At 38.9% G+C, this 10,000-nt stretch overlaps 1 protein-coding gene and 1 long non-coding RNA gene across 3 annotated transcripts in view; both read right to left on the bottom strand.

The window, feature by feature from the left end:
- Positions 1 to 845, bottom strand: part of LOC310733215 (uncharacterized protein) — a 9,008-nt gene extending 8,163 nt beyond the window's left edge. The window contains exon 1 of one of the 2 annotated variants that reach the window (XM_083554261.1): positions 676 to 845. The gene's annotated coding sequence lies outside the window, so the exon portion shown is untranslated. The remainder of the gene's footprint in view (positions 1 to 675) is intronic. The other variant, XM_083554264.1, reaches the window with a different exon arrangement.
- Positions 846 to 6,291: 5,446 nt separating this feature from the next.
- LOC310732953 lies at positions 6,292 to 7,586 on the bottom strand. Its single transcript, XR_014535590.1, has 5 exons — positions 7,563 to 7,586; positions 7,367 to 7,419; positions 7,088 to 7,218; positions 6,615 to 6,673; positions 6,292 to 6,541 (listed from the first exon to the last, which is right to left on the bottom strand). It is a non-coding gene; the product is annotated as an uncharacterized lncRNA (long non-coding RNA).
- Positions 7,587 to 10,000: the final 2,414 nt, after the last annotated feature.

The raw sequence follows: 10,000 nt of genomic DNA on the forward strand, positions 1-10,000 counted from the left end.
GCAGAAGATCTTTTTTCCCTGCTGCTATCAGACTGTACAATCAGATCAGCTACCAGTGAACCAGTCACCAAACACACACTGTAATTAGTGTTTATTAAACTGTGTGTAACTGTTCAATAACAAACAAATCATCTGTAAAATATTACCAGGTACAATTCAGTCTGATTAATAGTGTAATTAATATTATAGTTGTTATTTATTTACTGTACTGTTTATATTTATACTGTGCATCTGATTCTTTTTTTTTTTTTACACATTTCTTTCTGCTGTAAAAAAAACTTTCGTCACTGTGGAATGAATAAAAGAAAATCTAATCTCCTGCTGTGAACTCATATTCCAGTGAGTAAATATATAATAAACTTATTCAACAATAAAAAAAAAGTTTTAAATAATAAATAAACATATATATATGTATGTATATATATATATATATATATATATATATATATATATATATATATATATATATATATATATATATATATATATATATATATATAAATATATATATATATATATATATATATAATAGTTTACTAGTTAATGTAATTTACTAATGTTATTAATTTACTATAATAGTTTAATATAACTATAAATTAATTTTAGTTTAATTTCTATTGTAGTTATGATGAAACTTTTGGAATAAGTTTTATTTTTAATTACATGAAGACTTACCGGTTTTTATTCCTCCTGTAAGGATATAAAATAAAAATGATTTGATTTATGATAAAAAAAAAAGAAAATAAATAAATCCGGAACGCTACACGCTTCTCTAAAATCTGTGCACTTCAAATTTTGCTCCTTCAAAACTGCGGGAATCAATCGCTATCGGGACCGGAAGTGACGATTGGGTTTTTTACCACCAGAGGGCGGTGTGGAGTTTTTTCCAGAAATATTGTAGTCCTGATGTAAAAAAAAGGCTGCACCTGAGTCTAATTTATAAAGATATACAACCTGAGTCTAATTTATAAAGATGTACAGCTGAACTTTTACACTGAAGATCTTCCCCCTGATTAAAAGGAGAGTTCAGTGTCTGAAACAAGTGTGTATTAAAAGTAAACCATGAAGATTTTTGCCCAATGAACAAGCCAGAATTACTGAGAAAAAACTCCCTGAGTACCTGTTTCTGAGGTGCTGTCAGATGAAGTGTCCTAAAATCTTCTTCTTCTTCGTCTTCTTTTGGCTTCTCTCATTAGGGGTCTCCACAGCAGGTCATCCGTCTCCATACCCCCCTGTCCTCTACATCTGCTTCTTTCACACCAACTACCTGCATGTCTTCCCTCACCACATCCATAAACCTCCTCCTTGGTCTTCCTCTTTTCCTCCTTCCTGGTGTCTCCATCCTCAGCATTCTCCTACTGATATACCCCATGTCCCTCCTCTGCACATGTCCAAACCATCTCAATCTCACCTCCCTCACCTTGTCTCCAAAACGTCCTACATGCGCTGTCCCTCTAATAAACTCATTTCTAATCCTGTCCATCGTCGCCACTCCCAACGAACACCTCAGTGCAAGAACAGAGAAGAGTCTTGATCTACTGTATGCACACCCTGAGAGATGGTAGGACCAGCGGAGCAGTGCTAGAAGATCTGAGGCAGCATGGTGCAGTGCGAGGAGTTATCAGAGCTTTGAGGTAAGCAAGTGCTGGTCCATATAAGTCTCTCCGGAGATAGGCGTCTGCTAAATGCCATAAATGTAATGTAAATAAAAGGAGAAGATGAGATGAGTGTCATCAGCATTGCAGTGGTAAGTTACCTTCTTCTTGGTATCATGTCATAGCTGAAGTTTTCAAACACCTCATTATCTGTGGACCTCATTATTATTTGTGGAAAGGAAACTTAAAATGTACATTTGTCTCAGTCTCCACCCTCTAACATGGGAATGGGCGAAGTTAGAAATTGTTCTGAAGGCAGTTTTGAAGATCTGAGATTTAGTTTAGTTTGACCTGTGATTCTGTTAAAGTCATCTAAAATGTAGGATTAAATTGCGGCCACTAGAGGGAGGCAGAGACACGCTGTCAAAACGTCCAGCTAATAAATGTGTTGCGTTGAAGGTTTAGATTTTGCCTCTTTAATATTTATTTATGTATTTACTTATTTATTTACATTTTTAATAAGAAATGGTCAAACAAAAATGCCCGCTGCATCAATCGCGCGTTAATAAAATGAGTGCCGTTAAAATTAATTTGCTAAAATAAAACGCGTTTGTTAACGCAAATTGATTTTAACGGCACTAAAAGAGGAGGAATTAAAACCTTATAAAATGCGCAACACACATTTATTCACGCCGAACGTTCCAAGATATCCAAATTATTAAACTCCACCGAAAATTTTAGTTTTATTCAGCAAACATTTGATTTACTTATGCACCAAGTCTCAAATCAGGCACGAACTTATTACTGTGTCTTTTCTAACCTACAGATAAAAGCAATACTTCGATCGAATCTGTAAAGGATCAACTTTTATTTCTGTACACTCAAAAAAAAAAAAAAAAACGCTGTGCGTTTGTAAAATATGGAAAACCACCAGGGGGCGCTCTCTGCCGCCTCTGTCATCTCCCTTCACAGACACAAATAAAACAACCTGAATCTCAGTGAATATTTGCCTCACAGACATAATAAATATATTAATATAAAGCTCAAAATGTCTATGAAAGTTAGAAGAGCTACAGTTACTCCAGAATTACCTCATTAACATAAACCTAGCAGAGCTTTCGTTTGGCGTCCTGATGACGTCATTTTACGTCACTTAAAACACTATAATTACTTTAAAACATTTACAAAAATCTTTTGGTCTTCATGCTCATGAATATTTTTCCGTGTGACTTTCTGTGGAAACGCATTTCAATCACTTGTTTTTATTATCTTCAGCACAATTACTCAACATTTAAGCAGGAGATGTTTAGTCCTTGTTTTTATTGCTTTATATTCTGTAACTCGCTATCAAACTATCATCAGTGGTTCCTTCTACAGGTCACACGTGCAGAATAACAGATCCTGAAGCTTTATTTACTGTTTTAGTCGTGATGTTGAAACACATGAGCCGCTTTTATTACCGGCGAAATATTCTTCAGATCAGAGGAGAAGATCAGTGAAAAAGACCTACAAGGAACTGTTCATTTGTAAGAAAAGTAAAGATCCTAAGTTTGAATTTTTTTATGATTTGAGATTCATAATTAAACAGTCAAACGAAGAATTTGGATTCAAGGCTTTCATTCAGTGGAATTTTTGTGTTGAGGAAAAAGCTAGTTGTTCATCTGCTTGTGGTCTACACACAGGAAGCCTTTTCAGTTTCTCATTCATATTTTAGCCAAGTCTTTATTAGGGGGCTTTTACTAAATACTGAGCAAAGGGTCTGAATACTTAGGACCATGTGATATTTCAAATTTTCTTTTTTAATAAATCTGCAAAAATGTCAACAATTCTGTGTTTTTCTGTCAGTATGGGAGCTGTGTGTACATTCATGAGGAAGAACATGATTTTAGCAAATGGCTGCAATATGACAAAAAGTGAAAAAGTGAAGGGGGTCTGAATAATCCACTGTACAGACATCTAGAGGAAGTTCATTCCACCACCTCGGTGCCAGAACAGAGAAGAGCCTTGAAGTGTACACACAAACAAAACGCAATAAACATTCATCTAAATGACTTTGACAGCTCGTTCTTGGTACTGAGTGTTTTAATTATACGAGTAATTTAAATGAACAAAATGGAATCTAATTGTGCTGTATTTTATTTAACTTGAGTTCAAATGAATAAACGCAGCGAGCTCGCTTTGTCGGGACTCGGACTCGGACTCGGACTCGGACAGACTCCACAGCGCGTGCAAGGTGTCGGGTTGTCACGCGGCGTATATGGAGGCGGAGGCAGAAATATAAGCCGTCGTTTTTATTCAGAATAAGAATCAGAATCAGAATCAGGTTTATTGGCCAAGTGTGTTGACACACACGAGGAATTTGGTTCCAGCTGTTAGTGACTCTCAAAAGTATATGACAAATAAAACCTATACATGACAAAACAGACAAGACAAGACAAAAACAGACTATACAAGACAATACAAGACAATACAGACAATACAGACAATGTGAGACAGTATAGACAGTGTGGGTATTAAATAGGGCTACAGATCAGTGATGTATATAAAGTGTGAGAGTGCATGGTGTGTAAATGACATTATTGTGTGTCAGGTATGATTAGAGAGTTACTATAGAACTTTGTACAGTAAATAGCAGCAATAGTGTGTGTAACATATACAGATACTGTGATGAGTGAGAGTTCTGTGCAGTACTTATAGATATGAGATATGAGCAGGGAATATAATTATGGTCAGTTGTTAGTGAGGCTGATTGCTTGGGGAAAGAAACTGTTCCTGTGTCTGGCAGTTTTAGTGAACAGAGTTCTGTAGGACCTGCCAGAAGGGAGGAGCTGGAAGATGTTGTGTGAAGGGTGTGAAGGGTCATTAATGATTTTTTCTGCCCGGTTTCTGGTTCTTGTTTGGTACAAGTCCTGGAGAGTGGGCAGAGGAACACCAATGATTTTTTTCTGCTGTTTTAACAGTTTTCTGCAGTCTGTTTCTGTCCTGTTTTGTTGCTGCTCCAAACCGGATGGTGATTGATGAGCACAGGACAGATTCAATGACTGCAGTGTAGAACTGCACCAACAGCTCCTGTGGCAGACTGTACTTCCTTAACTGGTGTAGAAAGTACATCCTCTGCTGGGCCTTCTTCAGAATCGAGTTTATGTTGCATTCCCATTTCAGGTCTTGGGAAATGGTAGTGCCCAGAAACTTGAAGTTCTCCACAGATGACACAGGGATGTTGGATATTGTGAGGGGAAGTGGTGTTGAAGGGTGTTTCCTAAAGTCCACTATCATCTCCACAGTTTTGAGTATTCCACAACAAGGCAGCGCCAACATAAAGCACCCGCAGAGCGGGATAATCCGGCAAACGGCAGTTCGTAATACAAATAAGAAACACAAAAATCTCCACGGTGCGGGATGCGGCGCGGAGGCAGAGACGGAGAAGCGTCAGATGTCCTAGGAGCGACGGGAAACGCACACGCCGCCGTGGAGAGAATGAGGAATCCGGAAGGAGACGATGCGTAGCGGGGGAAGCATACACGGAGCAGCGAGCCACCAGGAACCTGCACAGACCAACACGAGACTACACACACGTACATACAATAACCGACAGTTCGTGATGGTCAGCGGGGGGTTTATATGGGTGGCGTAAGGGGAAACGGAGATGAGTGTGTCCGTGAGATCTTCCCCGGTATCTTCATCAGCTGTGTCTGTGGCTGTTTCTCTCTGTGTATTGTTAATGTATCTCTCTAAAGGAAAGTGGCACGATGAGATTAATTTAAAGTTGAAGGTGGGGATGTTTTTGATTGGACCGAGACCCCGGGTGTGTGTACATATGCATGTGTGTAGAGATGTTTAGGGGAAGCCTGTTTTCTGCACTGACAATTTCCCGCATCAAGAGAAATTGCCTTGTACTTGTACATGTGTAATGACAATAAAGTTGAATCTAATCTAATCTAATCTAATCTAAACTACAAAGCAATGGTACTTTCTTTCGGTTTCTCCTATTAGGGGTCGCCACAGCGGATCATCCGCATGTTGGATTTGACACGTTTTGATGTTACTCCCGTGTGTATAAATGTAATACATTAGTCGACACTTTGTACTTTGACTCATTTGACATTTTGACTCGTTACTGTCGTTGTAAGAAATTCCTTTTGTATTAATATAATAATATGATGTGAGGTTCAGTCACCAGCGTAAAAATTCAGATATTTAGCTTGTAGTATTGTAGTGTAGTGAAATGTAGTGAAGTTAAAGTTAAAATCTCCCCCAAATGGAAACACTTCAGTAAAGTGCAGATACCTGAAAAAGCAACTTAAATACAGGAACGAATTACATTTACTTTCTAGTAACTGTCTAGACCAGTCTAGACCGGTGTAAGAACATAACGATAAGATCTGCATTGACACTACAGCCTCACCACACACACATGCACCTGACAGACGTAACACAACACCATCATCGTATCAGCAGTACAGTAGTGAACAGTATGTAAAAAAACAATGCTTTGGTCATAACAGGTGGGTGGGCCCAGGCCCCCTGTAGACACCCAGGCCCCCTGTAGATATGCTTTCATTATTCCAAAATAAACAAAAAGAATGTGTTTGTCCTCCTCAAAAATCACATCACAAATCATCTTCAATTAAAAATCAGGAAATTATTTATTTATTGACGTAAACCATAAAGATTTATCCCCAATAACCATGCAGAAATACTGAGAAAAACACCCTGAGAAATCACGAGGAAGAAATGTTGAGAGGAACCAGGCACATCTGGATGAATATCAAGAGTCATTACATCTGTATATTACAGGTTTAACTTCAAGTCTGTATCATAAAGCTGAGGCAGATGACGGCTGATTGTATCCCAGGAACACTGATCACGAGGTGTGAATTCAGGCTGAACAGGAGACCAGTCCATCACAGTGTACGTGGTTCTGAGGTACTGTCAGATGAAGCGTCCTGAAATGAACAGATTAATATTAGTGAGCGAGTTCGAATTCAAATCCATTCTTTCTAAATCTCATCATCTCACCTGAGCCTGAACCTAAGCTTCAGTTGGTCACTGATGTTTGTGAAGTTGTTTGTGTATCACTGTAAATAAAGAGATGAATATTTTACGCTCCACATGTTACATGGATCTGTGGTGGTTTTGATACGTCCCAGTGTCTAATTCTTCCCAGTGGACTGTATAAAGGAAAGACAGGCAGCGGTGCACCACGTTCCAATCATTCCATATAAAATCCACCTGATCGATCTGCGAGACCCACAACTGCTCCGTCACTTTGGGGGAATAAAAAGAGCTTAGAAATGAGTGCTCCAGTGAGATTTCGGTTCTCGTGAGTCTTTTAAATCTGTGTGTAAGATGGGAAGCAGTAACTCAGTGGTGAATGGTGGAGACTTCTGATTGGAAGGTCGTTAGTTTAAATCTTTAAAGCTGCCACTGCTGGGCCCTTGAGCAAGGCCCTCAATCTTTACCTGAAACATCACATCTAAATCTCTACGAACCTGAAGTAGTTGATGGTCACCGTTCCTGTGCACTCGTAAAAGACAGGAGCACAGACACTGCTTTCATCAGCAGCAGTGATGTTCACATTTAGTGCAGAAGGTGATGAACTTCTCCTCAATGGTACAAGCAGCTAAAAAAAACCAGAAAACACACACACACACACACACACACACACACACATCCCAGACAGATACATTTTACTTATTTATTTATTAAAAATGTTATATATATGTGTATATATAAGAAATCAATCATAATAAATTCTGTATAAATTTTACTTGAGTCTGGAGTTGAGATGTTTCCACACTCGGGTTCATGAATTTCTTTATCACTGTAAATGAAGAGAAGGGTTGTGTATGTCACTTGCGTGTCCAATTATAAATTTATAATGATCTTATGAGAGGTCTATTGCTAAAGGACATCACAGATTTATTATTATTATGTTCAGTAATGAACCCTAACCCTCATTCTTACCGAAGCAGTTGATGGTCCGTGATCAGATTAAAACAAAACATTCATCAGCATTTACACTGAAACTTCATTTATTTAGGTCTGTTCTCCATTTCATATCAGACGTACCCGAGCCTGAGGTTCAGCCATTTCTTCATTCAGGTTCTCCACTCTCAGGTTCACCACTGTAAATAAAAGGAAGTAATTTTTTTATCATTTTCTTTGAACAAAATAAAAAAAACACATTAGTGATCACAGTGGTGGAGATGAATGAGCACAGTAGTGGAGATGAGCACAGTAGTGAAGATGAGCACAGTAGTGAAGATGAGAACAGTGGTGGAGATGAGGTGGAGATGAGCACAGTGGTGGAGATGAGGTGGAGATGAGCACAGTGGTGAAGATGAGGTGGAGATGAGCACAGTGGTGAAGATGAGGTGGAGATGAGCACAGTGGTGGAGATGAGGTGGAGATGAGCACAGTGGTGAAGATGAGGTGGAGATGAGCACAGTGGTGAAGATGAGGTGGAGATGAGCACAGTGGTGGAGATGAGGTGGAGATGAGCACAGTGGTGAAGATGAGGTGGAGATGAGCACAGTGGTGGAGATGAGGTGGAGATGAGCACAGTGGTGGAGATGAGGTGGAGATGAGCACAGTGGTGGAGATGAGGTGGAGATGAGCACAGTGGTGAAGATGAGGTGGAGATGAGCACAGTGGTGGAGATGAGGTGGAGATGAGCACAGTGGTGGAGATGAGGTGGAGATGAGCACAGTGGTGAAGATGAGGTGGAGATGAGCACAGTGGTGGAGATGAGGTGGAGATGAGCACAGTGGTGGAGATGAGGTGGAGATGAGCACAGTGGTGAAGATGAGGTGGAGATAAGCACAGTGGTGGAGATGAGGTGGAGATGAGCACAGTGGTGGAGATGAGGTGGAGATAAGCACAGTGGTGGAGATGAGCAGGTAACATGTGAAGAATAACAGATTCTAAGGTTCACTCACTCTGACTTTGGGTGTAATAGTTAATGATCACTGTTCCTTTTACGTAGTTGAACACTGGAGCAGCCACTCTGCTTCTATCAGTTGCTGAAATATTCATCTTCAGATCCCTGGAGGAGAACGGTGCAGAAGTCTTCTCCACCTGAGCCATCATCTAACCAAGAGAACACACACGTCACATTAATATGAGTTTGTGCTTAAAGATCATGAAGAATAAGTGTGAAGTGTGGATGAGAGAATCAACAATAATTCAAGGTGACAAAACAGATAAAAACTGTTGTAATAAAGTGAGTTTAGTTATTAGTGAAGTCTTTTTACGCGTAAGCATTAAAACATTAAACATACATTCAGCACATAAACATATATATATATATATAAAATCACACAAGCACTAAGAGTATATTAATAATATATCAGTGTCATTATCTCCTGGTTAAATGTTTTATTTATCTGTAGATGAGTTAAAGGGATTCTTACCTTCCCAATCGTGCTGTTATTTCTTTTTTTTATTATTTTATATTCAGTTTAAAACTGTAGCACACACATAACTGTAGTGGTTTAACAGGTCTGCTACTGTGGCATGCAATTATGATATGATAGCACCAACCACAACCAGTCAATCACACTTCCACACTTTTAGTTTCATAATGAGATTTTGTCTAAGGACTTTGTTTGTGGTCTCCACCCACCATGATCATCATATCGACTTGTACTTTTCAACACTGCACACGTCTCTGCACTGCTATAGCCTTTATATTTATTCACTGTAAATATGCTACTTATTTATCTGCACTATTTGCACAATTGCTACTTTTTACACTTCTGGTAGATGATAAGCTGCATTTCGTTGTTGTGAACCTGCACTATGTAATGACAAGAAAGTTGTATCTATCTATTATCTATACCAACCAGCTGGGAAATTAATGTCAAACAGCCACACTATCAACTCTTGTGCCCTGGGGATGTGTTGTCTTCCCACTGCTCTTCTCCCTGTACACCATCAACTCACCAGGTTCATTCAGGTTGGTGATGAAAATCTGAATTCAATATGAGCTCTTTATAGCTGTTCCACTTATTTACATTCACAGCATTAGGCAGCAGTTGGGGGATAAGGACCTCGCTCAAGGGCCCAGCAGTGGCAGCTTGCTAGAACTCATTTCCTTTCAAGCAGATTTGTAAAATCTTAACCATTGAGCTACTGAACCATTTCCTCGAAACGACAGTGTAAAAAGTAGAAGGAGATAATAGCAGTGGGGGACATGCTTTTGGTGTGTGACAAACATGTGTTTGGTCTGAAACCGTACATTTCTTATTGCACACAAAATATTCGCATTCAAGGTAATTTAATTTAATTTAATTCAGTAACTTAAAGCAATGAATTAATCACCTTTTATTCAATCACATAATGTATATATGATATGTATCACATGCAGGATTTGGAGCAGCAGAAATGCAACTGTATATAAA

This window comes from Silurus aristotelis, assembly GCF_946808225.1.
Source record: "Silurus aristotelis genome assembly, chromosome: 11".
Lineage (NCBI taxonomy): Eukaryota > Metazoa > Chordata > Actinopteri > Siluriformes > Siluridae > Silurus > Silurus aristotelis.